The sequence below is a fragment of the Nicotiana tabacum genome, chromosome 2 (assembly GCF_000715075.1).
Source record: "Nicotiana tabacum cultivar K326 chromosome 2, ASM71507v2, whole genome shotgun sequence".
NCBI classification, from domain to species: domain Eukaryota; kingdom Viridiplantae; phylum Streptophyta; class Magnoliopsida; order Solanales; family Solanaceae; genus Nicotiana; species Nicotiana tabacum.
Window position 1 is genome coordinate 25,490,413 of NC_134081.1, and position 19,376 is coordinate 25,509,788.

Sequence of the window (19,376 nt, forward strand, 5' to 3'; positions counted from 1 at the left end):
TTAGTTTCCTATAGTTATAATTATAGTATGAAATTATTTTGCCTACATTCAAGTCGTTCGGAGTTGGAAATTGAGGGAAAAGGCCTACTAATTGATTGATTGAGTGTGTTTTGAGGTATGTATCTTGCCTAACTTCGTGTGGGGGAAACTACCCCTTAGGAAATTGAGTCTTTGGAGCTAATTGTGTCATGTGATATCCGTGTACGCGAGGTGACGAGTACATGCTCAGGCTTATTTGTGGAAAGTTGACCTTTTAGGGCTCTTAGGTTCTTATGCTCATTAGATATAAAATTGTTTTTGTTATGTTAAAATCCCCATTTACTAGTGTCATCTCTACGTGTCTTAATTAGAATTAATTGCTTCATGTTCAACCCTTATTGCCTATTTGACTCTTGTTTGCCTTAACTGAAGTTGTTGTCTATTCGATTGCCATGCTATCCCTTCCGAATTGTTTATCCTTAATTGAAATAATTATTATCTCTTTTGTAATTGTCTATCCTTAATTGAGGTTATGATTATCTTTTCAGTTGCTTATCCTTAATTGAATTTGCCATACCTCTTTCGTAACTGCTCAACCTTAAATGAAGCTAGTCATCCTTGATCGTAGTGGCCTAATCCTTATTTGGAATTATTGAATCTTGTTATCTCCCTTGTTGAGCTATTCTTATTGAAACTAGTATTTCCTATTGTGTTTATTCTATGTGAGTTCATTGTACCGCTTCTTTGTGAACCAAAGCTCTTGAGTTGATTTACTTGACGTATTCTCGTACTATTGTTGTTGTTTTTGCTGTTGTACTCAGTTTATTGAGACGAGGGCTATGCGCGGTTGTGGTATTGACACTGTTTAGATGAAATGTTGTGAAAGTCATTCTATTATGATGTTGTGTGTTTGGCACGTGATATTGTTGAGAGGTTTTGTTCGGGTGTTTGTACGAGGTTTCTGTCGTATTGTTGTTACTATTGATATATACACATGCGATGTGACAAGGTGGGCAATATACATGGGTTTGCACATATGGTGAGACAAGGTGGGAATATTATTATGCGCGTACAGCGGACAAGGCGGGCATTTACTTTTTTATTGCGTACATGGCGAGACAAGGTGGGCTATGTCGGGGATTGATATGTGATGACTTGTGATGGCCTGGGGGCATTGCTATTGTTGATATTTATGTAGTGGCGTGCATAACCTGTGTGAGTTTTACTTGGTGCAAATTGTGGGGATCGTTCCTTATGTGCCATTCATTTTATTTCTCTACTCTTATTCGTTGGCCCGAACTGTAATAGAACACTTGCATAAGCATACACATACTTTATCACCCTATCGGTTTAAGACGATGAACACTAAAGCTACTAATCATTTGTACGTACTCCATCTGCCTGTCTTATATGAGATTGGTTCTATTGGCACGTGAGTCGTCCGTGTAGTTATCAGTTGTAATGAGGGCACAAGATGATAAGTGATTAGGGTTCATGAATTGGGACCCGTGAATTGTGTGAGTTTTGAGGTTTGGTACCTCGTGAGGATTATTGAATAAACCTGGTGCGGAAGCGGTTATTCTTATCAAGTTCCTACTTGTCTTTCCTTTATTTGTTTTATACCGGATTTAAACTATGTCCATCTTACTCTTTTGTGTTATTACTTGTGGTGTCTCGCTTCAAATTGTTGCTTCTATTTCCTATTGCAAGCACCGTATTATTGTTGTCATTATGCGTAGTTCCATAGATATATCATACTTTGTTAGTCCTATACCTATACTTGTTCAGGTTATCTAGTTCAGTAGCTGTCTTGACTTTCCCTCGTCACTACTCTACTGAGGTTAGTCTTGATACTTACTGGGTACCGCTGTGGTGTACTCATACTATAATTATGCATATTTTTGTGCAGATCCAGCTAATTCGGAGTCAGTCGATCGCTAGCTAGCTGTACGGATCTTACTTTGGAGACTCAAGTAAACCTGTTGTTGCATTCACAGGCCTCAGAGTCACCTTCTGTATTGTACTTGCAGTGTTTATCTCTATTTTAAACAGTTGTATGTAGAGGTTTTGATAGTAAACTCAGTAGAGATTATGACTTGTACTACCGGTTTTGGAAATTGTAAGTTGTGTAATAAGGTTCTATTTTCTAATTATTAATTGTTGGTCAAATTCTTCTATTAATTCAGTAAGTGTTAGGCTTACCTAGTCTTAGAGACTAGGTGCCGTCACGACATCCTACGGAGGAAAATTTAGGTCGTGATAAATTTCACCTAGTAACAATTTCATCTGGCATGAATCTCGGGTTAAAGTTATATTTAGTACGCTTAGCCTTAAATTCTCTAAGTCTAGATTTTCTATTATTTTCTTGAATAACATCAATTGCTCTTCTAACATGAACTACTCATGCAACATACATATGTAATTCCAAATTATTCACTCCAATAAATTACAACAGGCCCAACTCAGATGAAGAGTATACTGTTAATTTAGGTCAAGTAAATATCATAATTAATAGCTCTAGTCCCATTGATCCAATATGTATACTCAGATGGAGAGTAAGTATATGATATCAATTACTAGTATTTCACCTAGTGATCTTACAATAAATATTTCCGATATAGAAGAAGACCTAAAGTCAACGCGTAAATTTATTACTTACTTGAATTTAATAGTGGAAGATCATAGAAATATATTTTTATCACCACTTAATTATGATTGCATTTTAATTACAAAATTGGTTGAACCTTTAAACTCAGATAGAGAGTCAATACATATTATCAATTACTAGTAACTTTACCCAATGAGTTCATAATAAATTTATCCGACATGGAGGAAAACTTAAAGTCGATGCGTAAATTTATTATCTCACTATAAATAAAAAGTGGAAACCACAGGGGTTAATTCATATCACCACTTGATCACAATAACGAAAGTTTCTCTAAGGATTAAGTTCCATAATTCAAAAAATAAATGCTCAAACCCATCTAAAGAGTCTTAAAACGCTAAAATTAATACCTTTCATTGCATAGCAGTAAGTATTGATCACTGGGTTGTTTCCGACAAATCTACCAAATTTCAGATCAATCGGAGACCGTTAAAATCACAATCTCCAAAATTACGATCAAATTTGGAAAATTGCCATTTTAAGCATTTTTTAAGAATTTAGAATATGACCTACATTCTTATCATATTCCAATTCATATCAAATCATCATGTGTTATCATATTGCATATTATACATAAATAAAATGACAGAAAGAATGTCTTTTCGTATTTAAATAACATTTTAATCCGCCAAACCTCTAAAACATTCATCTAAATGATCCCGAATCGTCAAAATACGATGTGATACACTGCATAGCAGTGAGTTATTCTTAACTGATTATAGTCATTATACAATGTATTAATAATAGAAAATTTTGATTTGTCGTAGAAGGTAATTGCGAAGTCTTGATAGCCCCTCTAGCATTCGAATATTTTCTTGAAGCCTAAATATGCAATGCAAGGATATTTACAATTTTTTAGAAAAACCCCCAGACCAGATGTTTAGAATCAAACAAGTATCAACAGTCTGCTTTCTCTGCTTCTGCTGGGGAATCATTCGGCGGGTTATATCAACAGAACAGAAGAAAAGAAGAGATTTCTAGTTTTTTGTTGATCAGGCGACACCCGGATTTGAACTGGGGAAAAAAGGATTTGCAGTCCTCTGCCTTACCACGATGATCCTAACAAATTTCAAGTCAATTGAAGATCGTAAAATTTACGATCTCCCAAAAACTAGACCAAATTCAAATAAATTATTTTTGGCGTATTTAGGATTAAATCTATGTAATTTGCATTCTTGCTATATATCATATCAAGTTAAATCATCATGTGTCATCATGTTTCAGATTTAATACAAATATAGCCGATATATAAAGAATAAGTTTTCATATTTATAACAAATTCAATTTAATAAACTGCTTGAAACCCCATCTAAACGACCTCAAAACGCCGAAAGAACATGATTCACTGCATAGCTATGAGTTTTTCTCACAAGATCATTTTCGATGAACTTACCAAGTTTCAGGTCAATCGGAGTTCGTCAAATTCATGACCACCAGCCTGTAATCAAGCTCAGAGAATAACCGTTTTAAGTAGTTTCATGAATTAAAATAAATATGATATTTATTTTCATTCTCCTTATAATTATACTATGAGCTCAAGACATATATTATGCTCTTCCTATTTCTAGTATACATAATATCTCTTTTTGCAATAAATTATTCTTTTGTTAAACACACAAGAGCCCAAGATATTATATTTTTTCCCGTTCGACGAAAACCCCAATATCTCTTCTCATGGATGGAGTTGGTTGATAAGTGGAGATTTTGACTACTTATTAGTACCTTTTTGCTTCTATTTTAGTCCGAAAGTATCGATTTATGTTCCTGAAACTAATAAACTTATGCAAATTGCAGGAATGTTGTAAGTTTGGCCTCCCATGATGAAATCCAACTCAGAAGAAAGTGCGGACCGCAGAATTCCATATACGGACGCAAACCAAGCTAAAGAACCCAACAGGCTTTTGACAAATGTGCGGACCGCACATGAATTGTGCGACTACAAAATAGGGTCTGCACTGACAAATGATTCCAAGTTTAGATAGTGTGCAGAAGACCAAGTCCTGACGCCTTACCAAAGTGCGGGTCGCACAATTTACCAAGTCCTGATGCCTTGCTGAAGTGCAGATCGCACAAGAATTGTGCGGCCGCAGAAGATACTTTGCAGTCGCAAACCAGAAATGTACGGCTGCAGAACCCATCTCCTTCCAAATGAAGAAATGTGTAGACCGCATATGAAATTGTGCGACCGCAGAATCTCCCGAGGGACATTTTTGTCAGCGAATTTTGGCAAAAATAGACGAGTTCCACAATTTTAGGTCAAATTTCAAAGTAAAAAGCTATTGTAGCCGTTACCTTTTGCCATTTTAGTAAGTTTGTGATTATGTTAGTGCTTAAACATTATATTTTATCATTTTAATCTTTGATTATGAGTTTAATAATTAGCTTTTCTTCTTTATTTTCTTCAATTCCCACTATGGGTAGCTAGAGTTTACTAGGGTTGTGACCCAGCCCTAGTATGTAAACCTTATGGGTACTTAATTTAATGCTTTTTTATGATTGGGTGTTGATTATTTAGCTTAGTTCATGCGTCAATTTTAGAATTAATGGTTGTAAATATTGATTCATGCCTTTTTGACTTAGTCTCTACTTGAGAAAGATGGACCTAGTCTAGGATAACTTGACTAACAAGGAATTGGGCTAATTGAGAGTTTGATTAGCCTAATTAAAGGCTTAAGCTAAAGATAGTAAGAACTCGACTTGAGCTCATATCAACTATTTTGTTTGATACCCATTTGGACTTGAGAAAGCCATATTGGGCGAAATAACTCTTTGACCGAGAGGTATTGGGTGGGTAATGTAGATTTGAGAGCTATAATACACCCCAATCAACAAAATAAAAATTAATGTATTTAACCCATTAGGCGAACACCTAGGTTATGGTCACATCCCTAGGCTTTTAAACTATTTGAAAAAATATCAAAAACAATCATTCATTTCTAGTTTATTTTACTTATATTACAATTGTTAGAGTAATAGTAGAAGTAGAAATCAAAACTCATTGTAGAAGTGCAAATTTAGTTAATCCATTCGCTTTCTTCAAGCATATTGTAATGATCTGACTGGTCGTTTTGAGCTCTATCTCATCGTTCAGCGGGTTAAGTCCTTGAGTAGCTTTACTTCATGTGCGATGACTTGTATGTATGGTCGGAATTGAATGTCGGGAAGTTCGGAGTTGTTTCGGAAGAAAAATTCTAAATTCGGAAGCTATAAATTGGAAGAGTTGACTAAGGTTTGAATTTTGAGTAAACGACCTCAGAATCAGGATTTGAAGGTCCCAATATATTCATGATTTCGGACTTGGGCGTGTGTTCGGGTTGAGTATCAGGTGGTCTAGGAGCATTTCGGCGCTTATTATGGAAAGTTGATATTTTGAAAGTTTTAGAATTTTCATATGTTTGGTTTGAAGTGGATTTTGATGTTATCGATATCCGTTTGAGGTTCTGAGCCTTGGAATAGATTCGTATTGTGATTTATAACTTGTACGTAAAGTTTGGCGTCATTACGGAATGTTTAAGTATGAATCAGACGTGTTCGTCGAAGTTTATAAGTTTGAAAGTTTAAAGAAATGTTTCGATCATTGATTGATGCTTTTAGCATTATTTGATGTGATTTGAGGCTTCAAGCGAGTTCGTATGATGTTTTAGGACTTGTTGGTACATTTGGTTGATGGATAAAGTTTATCTTCGAAAACTTTTGGACTCCAGGCACGTGAGCCCGAGGGTTGACTTTGTTGACTTTTCGAGCGGAGTTGGGAATCATTATAAATTGTTAAATTGTAATTATTGGAGTTTATTTTTATTGGTTTTCACGATTGTTTGACTAGTTTCGGATAGATGGGCTTTGGGTTCGAAGTGTTAGAGAGGCGTTGGAGCCGGTTATCGAACTTCGGAGCGAGGTAAGTCTCTTGTCTAACCGTGTGAGGGAATATTTACCCCGTAGGTGCTATATTCTTATGTGCTACATATTGTGGGAGCTACACACGTATTAGGTGACGAGTGTCCGTGCGTATGCTAGAATTTCTGATTATGTCCGAGTATACTTAGGTTCACGCCATGCTATAATTATACTATTTGAGTCATCTTTGCTCGTTTAATTCGTTTATTTTGCATTATGACTTGAGACTAGACTTGCATAGGGTGATAGACTCGCTATTGTAGAAATGTGATGAGCTACTTGATAACCCGCAGAATAATTTGTGTTTCCCTTATGAATTCCTCCCACGTTGTGCGTTTTCATCGCAAGCTTTCCTTAAAGTTCATAACTCACATGTTTATTTGTGAGTGGGTCAAGGACCCGTTAAAGTTTATTATTCTAATGGGATCAGGCCGTTCGCCTCGGCAGGATTATGTACCACACTCTTATGGGAGCGGGTTGTTCGCCTCGGCAGTATAATAGATGCATGTATGGTTCGTATCGTTCGACCCTCGGCGGTGTACACATTATTATATGATCGGGCCGTTCGCCTCGGCAGTATCATATTCTTATGGGATCGGGTCGTTCGCCTCGGCAATGTTGTGCGTAATATTTGACAAGAAACCAGCGTATCCATGTATTTTCCTGATTTGATTTGGACAACCTATCTGGTGAGACTCCATCTGTCCCAAATTATCTGGCATTTAGGGGTGTACAAACCGAATTGAAAAATTGCACCAACCCAAAAAGTCAAATCAAACCGATTAAAAAAACCCGATTAGGTTTGGTTCGATTTGGTTTGGTATTGAGTAAAAAAAACTCAAACCAAACCTACATAAATGTATATATAATTTTTATATAAAATTTTCTTTTAAAATATTTAAAACTATTTGTGATTCTCTTATGGGATGTAATATTTAGTTAAATATGGAGTGTTCCATATTTATTAGCTTTAAATAATGGATTGTATGATCACTTTCTTATCAAATGTTAGTGAAAAATGCCAATCTCTTTGTTCTTCCATATTCATATGTCAAGATCTGTTAAATTCTTATATCTTTTTCAAATTTGAAATGATATTTCGATATTTTAAAATTAAATAAAACATATCATTATATAAGTTCATATTTATTTTTATGTTTAATTATTAAATTCGATTAACCTTGAAAGTGTACATCAACGTAAAATTATTGTCAGACGACTAAATAATAACTATCATGTATGACAAAGAAAATTCGTCCATAAGAATATTTTAATAGATGTCACGACTCCAAATTCCCTCCGTAGGATGCCGTAATGGCACCTAGTCTCTAATGTACCTGGATCTGCACAAAAAGATGTGAAGAAGCGTAGTATGAGTACACCACAATGGTACCCAGTAAGTTCCAAGCCTAACCTCGGTAGAGTAGTGACGAGGTCAGGTCAGGCCCTACTGAAAAATAAATAATAACATGATAAAATATTTAACAATATAATAAGATAAAATGACAATAGAAATGAATCAAGTAGCAGGTCACCATTTAATTATACAAAATAATGGCAAATAATATCTCGTAAAAACCAACAAAATTTCCTTTCAACTTAAGAAAATCACAACAAATAATCAACGGCAACTACGGCCATAAATCAATATCAACAAGGGCACTCCCGAGGTACCGCCTCGTAGTGCCAAATCATAAATAAATTCACAATATCTCATTTTCTTATTTCACTGCGGGAGCCTTCACAATTTATTTTAAAGAAAATATTTTTTCTAAAATAGCATCCCGCGTTTAAGCCATCCTTATCACACCGCATGACTTCTAGTAGTTCCCCCTACTAGCCACGTATATCAAGCCACCCTTATCTCACCGCATGCATTTCAATACCCAGACCTTATACCACCGCATGCGTATCAATATCACAATATATCATAATTTATACCTCAAGTGCTCAAATAATTTAACTTGCCAAAATAATTCAACAACAATATTTTTCTACAATAAAGAGCTCACGTCTCATGCCAAAATAAATCATCAATAATATTTTTTCACAATAAAGAGCTCACGGCTCCATCACAATGAGTACGAAAATCTTACAAAAATATTCAGGAAAATTATATTTTAAAATATTTAATACGTTGCTTCAATATCAAATTTAAAAATGTCAAATACTTCATATTAATAATATTTAATTTAAAGAAAATCAACCTTCAAATAATGCACAGAATAAAAGAAACCAAGTTTCAACTAAACAGGTAAAATAATTAGCAGGAAAAGGTCAAGCAAATTTTAAGTATACAAATCAAACCAATGATGGAGAATATAACAAGATTTAATAATTTAATTAATGTGCAACAGTGATCTTCACAATTTAAAAACATAATTCTTCACATTTAGTCCGTGTACACACTTGTCACCTCGTGTACACGACTTTTATCACATTACAATTAATACCAATCCTAGGAAAAATATTTTCCACACAAGGTTAGACAAGTCACTTACCTCGACTTGCTCCAATTTAACCAAGTAGTATACTTTTTCCTCGATTTTTCGATTCCGGTCGACTCGTATCTAGTCATAATTAATTCGATACAGTCAACAAAAATTATAGAATTAATTCTATAAGAAAATATTATATTTTTCAATAAAAATCTGAAATTAACTCAAAAATGGCCCCTGGGACCCACGTCTCGGAATCCGACGAAAGTTATGAAATATGAACGCTCATTCAATCACGACTCTAATAATACCAAAATGACTAAATTCCAATAACAATTCGACCCTCAAATCTTTAAATCTATCCATGAGGGTTTTTCAATTTTTTCCAACTTAAATCACCAATTAAATGTTAAAAACAGTGATGGATTCGGGTAATCTAACCAAGATTGAGTTAAGAACACTTACCCCGATGTTTTCTCTGAAAATATTCCAAAAATCGTCTCAATCCGAGCTCCAAATCGTTAAAATGGAAAATGGAAAATGCGACCTTTGCCTCGCGTTCGCGAAGCACAAAAATGTACTGCCCAACTTTCCTCTTCGTGAACGTGACCTACGTTTCGCGAACACGAAGCTTTGCAAACTCAGACTTTCGCGAACGCGTTCCTTACCTCGCGAACACGTAGAACAAAAGGCTGGGGTTCCCAGCTACTTCACTCTCCTTCGCGAACGCGATGCCACTCACGCGTTCGCGATGCACACACTGCCCTTTTCTCCACAAACGCCTAGAACAAAAATCTCACCAGCTCAGAACACTCTTCAAGAACGCGAGGCTCCTCTCGCGAACGCGAAAGAGGAAACCAGAAAAATTGCAGCAGCAGATATCAGCTATCTCACCAAGTCCAAAAATGATCCGTTAACTATCCGGAACACGCCCGAGCCCTCGGGACCTCAACCAAATATATCAACAAGTCCTAATACATCATACGAACTTAGTCGAGTCTTCAAATCACATCCAACAACATTAAAACACGAATCACACATAGATTCAAGCCTAATAAACTTTGAAACTTTCAATTTCTAAAAATGACGTCGGAATATATCAAATCAAGTCCGATTGACCTCAAATTTTGTACACAAGTCATAAATGACATAACAGAGCTGTTAAAATTTTTCAGAACTGGATTCCGACCCCGACATCAAAAAGTCAACGGTCAAACTTCCAAACTTAAATTTCTATTTTAGCCATTTCAAGCCTAATTTCATTACGCACTTCCAAATAAAATTATGATCACGCTCCTAAGTCCAAAATCACCATACTGAGCTGTTGGAATCATCAAAATTCTATTCCGGGGTCGTTTGCACATAATTCGACATCCGGTTACTATTTGAATTTAAACTTTTAATTTTTCTTAAAAATTCCATATCTCGGGCTACGTACCTTGGAATTTGATTCCAGGCATACGCCCAAGTCCCAAATCACGATATGGACCTACCGAAACTGTCAAAACACTGATCCGAGTCCATTTGCTAAAAATGTTGACCAAGGTCAACTTAGTTGAGTTTTAAAGCTCTAATTCACATTTTAATTTATTTTTCGCATAAAAACTTTCTGAAAAATTTTACGGACTGCGCACGCAAGTCGAGTAATAATAAATAGTGCTTTTTGAGGTCTTAGAACACATAATTAATTATTAAATTTAAAGATTGCATTTTGGGTCATCACATTCTCTACCTCTAAAACAAACGTTCGTCCTCGAACGGAGTTAGAAGAAATAACGAGCTGGTGAATAAGTGTGGATAACAGTTGCGCATATCATGCTCGGTCTCCCAAGTCGCCTTTTTGACCGGATGACCCCTCCACTGAACCTTCACGGAAGCAATGTTCTTTGACCTCAACTTTCGAACCTGTCTATCCAAAATAGCCACTGGTTCCTCAATATAAGATAGATCCTTGTCCAACTGAACCGAAATAAAGTCTAACACATGAGACGGATCACCGTGATATTTCTGAAGCATGGAAACATGGAATACCGGATGAACAGCAGAAAGACTAAGTGGTAGTGCAAGTTTGTAAGCCACCTCTCCAACTCTCTCAAGAATCTCAAAAGGCCCAATATACCTAGGGCTCAACTTGCCCTTCTTCCTGAACCTCATCACACCCTTCATAGGCGAAACCCGGAGCAATACCCGCTCACCAACCATGAATGCAACATCACGAACCTTCCGATCCGCATAACTCTTCTGTCTAGATTGGGCTATAGGAAGTCGATCCTAAAGTAACTTAACCTTTTCCAAGGCATCCTAAACCAAGTCTGTACCCAATAGTCTACCTCGCCCGGTTCGAACCAACCCACTGGAGACCGGCGCCGCCTACCATACAAGGCCTCATACAGAGCCATCTGAATGCTTGACTGGTAACTGTTATTGTAAGCAAACTCCGCAAGTGGTAAGAACTGATCCCAAGCACCCATAAAATCAATCACACACGCACGAAGCATATCCTCCAGTATCTTAATAGTGCGTTCGGACTGCCCGTCCATCTGAGGGTAAAATACTGTACTCAACTCTACTCGAGTACCCATCTCATACTGTACTGCCCTCCAAAATCGTGAGGTAACTGTGTACCCCGGTCAGAGATGATAGATACCGGTACACCGTGAAGTCTGACAATCTCGCGAATATATACCTGAGCTAGCTGCTCTGAAGAGTTAGTAGTAATCACAGGAATGAAATGAGCTGATTTGGTCAGCCTATCCACAATCACCCAAACTTCATCAAGCTTCCACTGAGTCCGTAGGAGCCCTACAACGAAATCCATAGTGATCCGCTCCCATTTCCATTATGGAATCTCTAACTTCTAAAGTAATCCACCTGGTCGCTGATGCTCATATTTCACCTGTTGACAATCTAGACACTGAGATACATACTCCACTATGTCTTTATTCATCCGCCTCCACCAATAGTGTTATCTCTAGTCCTGATACATCTTTGCAGCACCCGGATGAATGGAGTACCGCGAACTGTGAGCCTCCTGGAGAATCAACTCACGCAAGCCATCTACATTGGGTACACATTCCATGCCCTGCATCCGTACTACACTGTCATCTCCAATAGTGACTTCCTTGGCATCACCGTGCTGAACTATATCCTTAAGGACAAGCAAATGAGGGTCATCATACTGACGCTCCCTGATACGATCATAAAGAGAAGACTGATAAACCACATAAGCCAAAACTCGGCTCGGCTCGGAAACATTCAACCTGACAAACTGGTTAGCTAAGGCCTGAACATGCAAGGCTAAAGTCCTCTCTACTACCGGTAAATATGCTAAGCTCCCCAAACTCTCTGCCTTACGACTCAAGGCATCGGCCACTACATTGGCCTTTCCAAGATGATAGAGAATGGTGATATCATAATCCTTAAGCAACTTCAACCATCTCCGCTGCCGCAAATTAAGATCCTTCTGTTTAAACAGATGATGTAGACTCCGATGATCGGTGTAGACCTCACAATGGACACCGTACAAATAATGCCACCAAAATTTTAAGGCATGAACAATAGCTGCTAACTCCAGGTCATATACATGATAATTCTTCGCATGCACCTTTAACTGTCTGGACGTGTAGGCAATCATCCTACCATCTTGCATCAACACTGCGCCGAGATCAATACGCGACGCGTCATAATACACAGTAAAAGATTATACCTGTAGGTAATACCAATACTGGGGCTGTAGTCAAAGCTGTCTTGAGCTTTTGAAAGATCTCCTCACATTCCTCGGTCCACCTGAACAGAGCACACTTCTGGGTCAATTTGGTCATAGATGCAGCAATAAAAGAGAAACCCTTTACAAATCGGCGATAATACCCTGTCAAAGCAAGGAAACTCCGGATTTCCGTAACTGAGGACGGTCTGGACCAACTCTGCACTGCTTCAATCTTCTTCGGATCGACCTTGATTCCCTCGCATGAAACTATATGACCCAAAAATCCCACTGAATCAAGCAGAATTCACACTTTGAAAATTTTGCATATAACTTCTTTTTTCTCAAAATCTGAAGCACAGTCCTTAGATGCTGTTCATGATCTTTCCAACTTCGGGAGTACATCAGAATGTCATCAATAAACACAATGACGAAAGAATCAAGATAAGGCTGAAATACAATATTCATTAAGAGCATAAATGCTGCTGGGGCATTGGTCAGCCCAAAAGACATCACAAGGAACTCGTAATGACCGTACCGAGTCCTGAAAGCAATCTTCGAGATATCTGGCTCCCGAATCTTAAACTGATGATATCCTGAATGCAATTCGATCTTAGAAAACACTCTAGCACCCTGAAGCTTATCAAATAGGTCATCAATGCGTGGCAATGGATACATGTTCTTCACTGTAACCTTGTTCAGCTGGCAGTAATCAATACACATCCGCATGGAACCACCTTTCTTCTTTACAAATAAGACAGGAGCACCCCAAGGCGACACACTGGGCCGAATAAAGCCCTTATCCAGCAATTCCTATAACTGTTCTTTTAATTCTTTTAACTCTGCTGAGGCCATACGGTATGGTGGAATAGAAATGGGCTGAGTGCTCAGTAACAAATCAATGCCAAAATCAATATCCCTGTCAAATGGCATACTTGTAAGATCCGCTGGAAATACATCAGGAAAATCCCTTACTATAGGAACTGACTCCACGGTAGGAGTATCAATACTAACATCTCTTACATAGGCCAGATACACATCACACCCCTTCTCAACATTCGTTGAGCTTTAAGAAATGAAACAACCCCGTTGGGAACATGATCCGAGGTACCTCTCCACTCTAACCGCGGTAGACCTGGCATAGCCAATGTCACCATCTTGGCGTAACAAACAAGAATAGCATGATAGGGCGACAACCAGTCCATGCCCAAAATAATATCGAAATCCACCATACTGAGCAATAATAAATCGGCCCTGGTCTTAAAACCACTGATAACAATTAAACATGACCGATACACACGATCCACAATAATAGATTCACCCACGGGTGTAGATACATAAACAGAAGAACTCAAGGAATCACGTGATACGCCCAAATATGGGGCAAAATAAGATGACACATAAGAATAAGTGGAGCCTGGATCAAATAAGACTGATGCATATCTATGACAGAGCAGAATAATACCTGTGATAACAGAATCGGATGCAACAGAATCTGTCCTAGCAGGAAGGGCATAATATCTGGCCTGGCCTCCCTCTCTAGGGCGATCTATACCTGTCCGACCTCCACCTCTGCCTGGCTGTGCAGGTGGAGTGGCAACTGGTGCAGTAATCATGGCCTGAGAAGCCTGAGGACCTTGTGGAATATGTGGGGCCTGAGAAATCCGTGGAGGTGCACCCCTCCTGAGTTTGGAGCAATCCTTCATGATATGATGAGTGCCAAAACACTCAAAACAAGCCCTCGGAGGACGTGGCTGCTGGGACTGGATCGGGCCTGATCGACTAGACTGCCCGCTGAAAGCACCCCGTATAGGAGGTACAGAAGACACTAGCGGTGCATAATATGGAACCTGAGGTCTGGGAGTAGCCGGAATACCACTGGAAGGTGAAAGTGCTGAATGAATAGGATGACTCACATAACTTCTACCATGATGGGCTGCATATGGGGCACGAGAATTATTATATGTTCTAGAATCTCGGGGTCTCTTAGCTTCCCTCTCTTCCCTCTCCCAAGTCCGCATACCTTCCAATCTCCTAGCAATTGACACCGCCTGTTGGTATGTGATGTCCATCTCTAACTCTCGGGCCATACTGTATCTGAACTAGGGTGGAGACCCTCAATAAATCTGCGAACCCGCTCTCGAACAGTAGCAACTAAGGTTTGTGTATGCCTAGCCAAATCACTGAATCGGACCGCATACTCTGACATGGTCATAGAACCCTAGCGCAGCTGCTCAAACTCTATGCGCCATGTATCTCTAAGACTCTGAGGAACATACTCCCTTAAGAACATATCTGAAAATTGAGTCCAAGTAAGTGAAGTCGCCTCAACTAGACTATCCAACTCATATGCCCCCCACCACTGGTAGGCTGCTCCTCTAAACTGGAATGCCATGAAAGAAACCCTACTGGAATCCACAATACCCATAGTACGAAGGATACAGTGAAATTCCTCCAGAAAACCCGGAGCATCCTCTGAAGCTAAACCGATGAAAGTGGGAGGGTGGTACTTCTTATACCTCTCGAGCCTAAGCTGCTCCCCCTCTGAAACTGCTGTCCTAATCTTAGGCCGAACTGGGACAACTGGCTGCACTGGTATAACCTTTGGGCATTGTCAACTTGGGCCCGTGGCTCTGGAGTACGGGAAGAAGGAGTCTGCTCTCCTCCCCCAGCCTGAGATGTGGCAGGAGCAAGTGGAATTAATCCTGCATGAGCTAAAGTGCCAAACATGCTCAAAAACTGGGCAAGAGTCACCTAAAGTGCAGGAGTAGTAACAAGCGTCTCAGGTGCCTGCTCTCCAACTGGAGCTACTGGTGGCTCTGGTGCAGCAGTTCGTGCAAGTGCTATGGCTGCACCACGTGGTCTTCCTCGGCCTCTTGCGGCTCCAACAGGGGGCGCGGGTGTCTGATCATTAGATCCAGTTGTATGTGTCCTCACCATCTGTGAGAGAATAGAAAGACAATAGTTTAGAACTTTGAAATCAACAAAGGCGCACGATAAGGAAATCAAAGAAGTGAATATTTCCTAACAGTTCCATAGCCTCTAGAAGATAAGTACAAATGTCTTCGTACCGATCCACAAGACTCTACTAAACCTGCTTGTGACTCATAACACCCATGAACCTAGTGCTCTGATACCAACTTGTCACGACCCCAAATTCCCTCCGTAGGATGTCGTGATGGCACCTAGTCTCTAAGACTAGGTAATCCTATCAATGCGAAATAATAATAAATATCTGAAATAAATAAACTACAATTCAAACAATTTCAACTCCCAAAACCCGGTAGAAATAAGTCACAAGCTTCTAAGAATTTATTCTCTATGTCTCTATACATTAGAGTCTAAAACAAATAAGGAAGCAACATAGTAAGATAGAAGGGGACTCCAGAGTCTGCGGATGCTGGCAGGTATACCTCGAAGTCTCCTTGTACAGCTAGTTTACTGATGCCTAGTCTGATAAGATGTACCTAGATCTGCACAAAAAGATGTGCAGAAGCGTAGTATGAATACACCACAGCGGTACCCAGTAAGTGCCAAGCCTAACCTCGGTAGAGTAGTGACGAGGTCAGGTCAGGCCCTACTGGAAAATAAATAATAACATGGTAAAATGTTTAACAATATAATAAGATAAAATGACAATGAAAATGAATCAAGTAGGAGGTCACCATTTAATTATACAAAATAATGGCAAATAATATCTCATAGAAACCAACAAAATTTCCTTTCAACTTAAGAAAATCACAAAAAATAATAAACGGCAACTACGACCATAAATTAATATCAACAAGGGCACTCCCGAGGTAACGCCTCGTAGTCCCAAATCATAAATAAATTTATAATATCTCATTTTCTTATTTCACCGTGGGAGCCTTCATAATTTATTTTAAAGAATGGTGATATCATAATCCTTAAGAAACTCCAACCATCTCTGCTACCGCAAATTGAGATCCTTCTGTTTAAACAGATGCTGTAGACTTTGGTGATCGGTGTAGACCTCACAATGGACACCGTACAAATAATGCCGCCAAATATTTAAGGTATGAACAATAGCTGCTAACTCCAGGTCATGTACATGATAATTCTTCTCATGCACCTTTAACTGTCTAGATGCGTAGGCAATCACCCTAACATCTTGCATCAACACTGCACCGAGACCGATATGCGACGCGTCACAATACACAGTATAAGACCCTGTACCTGTAGGTAATACCAATACTGGGGCTGTAGTCAAAGCTGTCTTGAGCTTTTGAAAGATCTCCTCACATTCCACGGTCCACCTGAACGGAGCACCCTTCTAGGTCAATTTGGTCATACATGCAGCAATAAAAGAGAAACCCTTTACAAATCGGCGATAATACCCTGCCAAACAAGGAAACTCCAGATTTCCATAAGTGAGGACGGTCTGGACCAACTCTGCACTGCTTCAATCTTCTTCAGATCTACCTTGATTCCCTCGCACAAAACTATATGACCCAAAAATCCCACTGAATCAAGCAGAATTCACACTTTGAAAATTTTGCATATAACTTCTTTTCTCTCAAAATCTGAAGCACGGTCCTTAGGTGTTGTTCATGATCTTCCCGACTCCGGGAATACACCAGAATGTCGTCAACAAACATAATGACGAAAGAATCAAGATAAGGTTGGAATACACTATTCATTAAGTGCATAAATACTGCTGGGGCGTTGGTCAGCCCAAAACACATCACAACGAACTAGTAATGACCGTACCGAGTCCTAAAAGCAGTCTTCGGGATATCTGGCTCCCGAATCTTAAACTGATGATAGCCTGAATGCAAGTCGATCTTAGAAATCACTCTAGCATACTGAATCTAATCAAATAGGTCATCAATACGTGGCAATGGATACATGTTCTTCACTGTAACCTTGTTCAGCTGGCGGTAATCAATACACATCCGTATAGAACCATATTTCTTCTTTACAAATAAGACAGGAGTACCCCAAGGCGACACTTTGGGCCGAATAAAGCCCTTATCCAGCAATTCCTGTAACTGTTCTTTTAATTCTTTCAACTCTGCTGGAGCCATACGGTATGGTGGAATAAAAATGGGCTGAGTGCCCGGTAACAAATCAATGCCAAAATTAATATCCCTGTCGGGTGGCATACTTGGAAGATCCGCTGGAAATACATCGGGAAAAACCCTTACTATAGGAACTGACTCCACGGTAGGAGTATCAATACTAACATCTCTTACATAGGCCAGATACGCATCACACCCCTTCTCAACCATTCGTTGAGCTTTAAGAAATGAAACAACCCTACTAGGAACATGATCTGAGGTACCTCTCCACTCTAGCCGCGGTAGACCTGGCATAGCCAACGTCACCGTCTTGGCATAACAATCAAGAATAGCATGATAGGGCGACAACCCATCCATGCCCAAAATAATATCGAAATCCACCATACTGAGCAATAATAAATTGGCCCTGGTCTCAAAACTACTGATAACAATTAAACACGACCGATACGCACGGTCCATAATAATAGATTCACCCACGGGTGTAGATACATAAACAGAAGAACTCAAGGAATCACGTGATACGCCCAAATACGAGGCAAAATAAGATGACATATAAGAATAAGTGGAGCCAGTATCAAATAAGACTGATGCATCTCTACGACAGACCGGAATAATACCTGTGATAACTGAATCGGATGCAACGACATCTGTCCTAGCAGGAAGAGCATAATATCTGGCTTGGCCTCCCCCACTAGGGCGACCTCTACATGTCCGACCTCCACCTCTGGCTGGCTGTGCAGGTGGAGTGGTAACTGGTGCAGTAATCATGGCCTGAGAAGCCTGAGGACCCTGTGGAATAGGTGGGGCCTGAGAAATTTGTGGAGGTGCATCCTTCCTAAGTCTGGGACAATCCCTCATGATATGACGAGTGTCACCACAGTCAAAAATAAGCCCTCGGAGGACGTGGTTGCTGGGACTGGCTCGGGCCTGATCGACTAGACTGCCCGCTGAAAGCACCCCGTACAGGAGGTACAAAAGACACTGGCGGTGCATAATATGGAACCTAAGGTCTGGGAGTAGTCGGAATACCACTTGAATCTGGAAGTGCTGAATGAATAGGATGACTCACATAACTTCTACCATGACGGGCTGCATATAGGGCACGAGAATTATTATATGCGCCAGAATCTTGGGGTCTCTTAGCTTCCCTCTCTTCCCTCTCCCGAGTCCGCATACCTTCCAATATCCTAGCAATTGACACCACCTGTTGGTATGTCATGTCCATCTCTCTCTCTCGAGCCATACTATATCTAATACTAGGGTGGAGACCCTCAATAAATCTGCGAACCCGCTCTCGAACAGTAGCAACTAAGGTTGGTGCATGCCTAGACAAATCACTAAATCAGACCGCAAACTCTGACACGGTCATAGAACCCTAGCGCAGCTGCTCAAACTCTGCGCGCCATGTATCTCTAAGACTCTGAGGAACATACTCCCTTAAGAACATATCTGAAAATTGAGTCCAAGTGAGTGAAGATGCCTCAGCGGGACTATCCAACTCATATGCCCGCCACCACTGGTAGGCTGCTCCTCTAAACTGGAATGCCGTGAAAGAAACCCCACTGGAATCCACAATACCCATAGTACGAAGGATACAGTGACATTCCTCCAGAAAACCCTGAGCATCCTCTGAAGCTAAACCGCTGAAAGTGGGA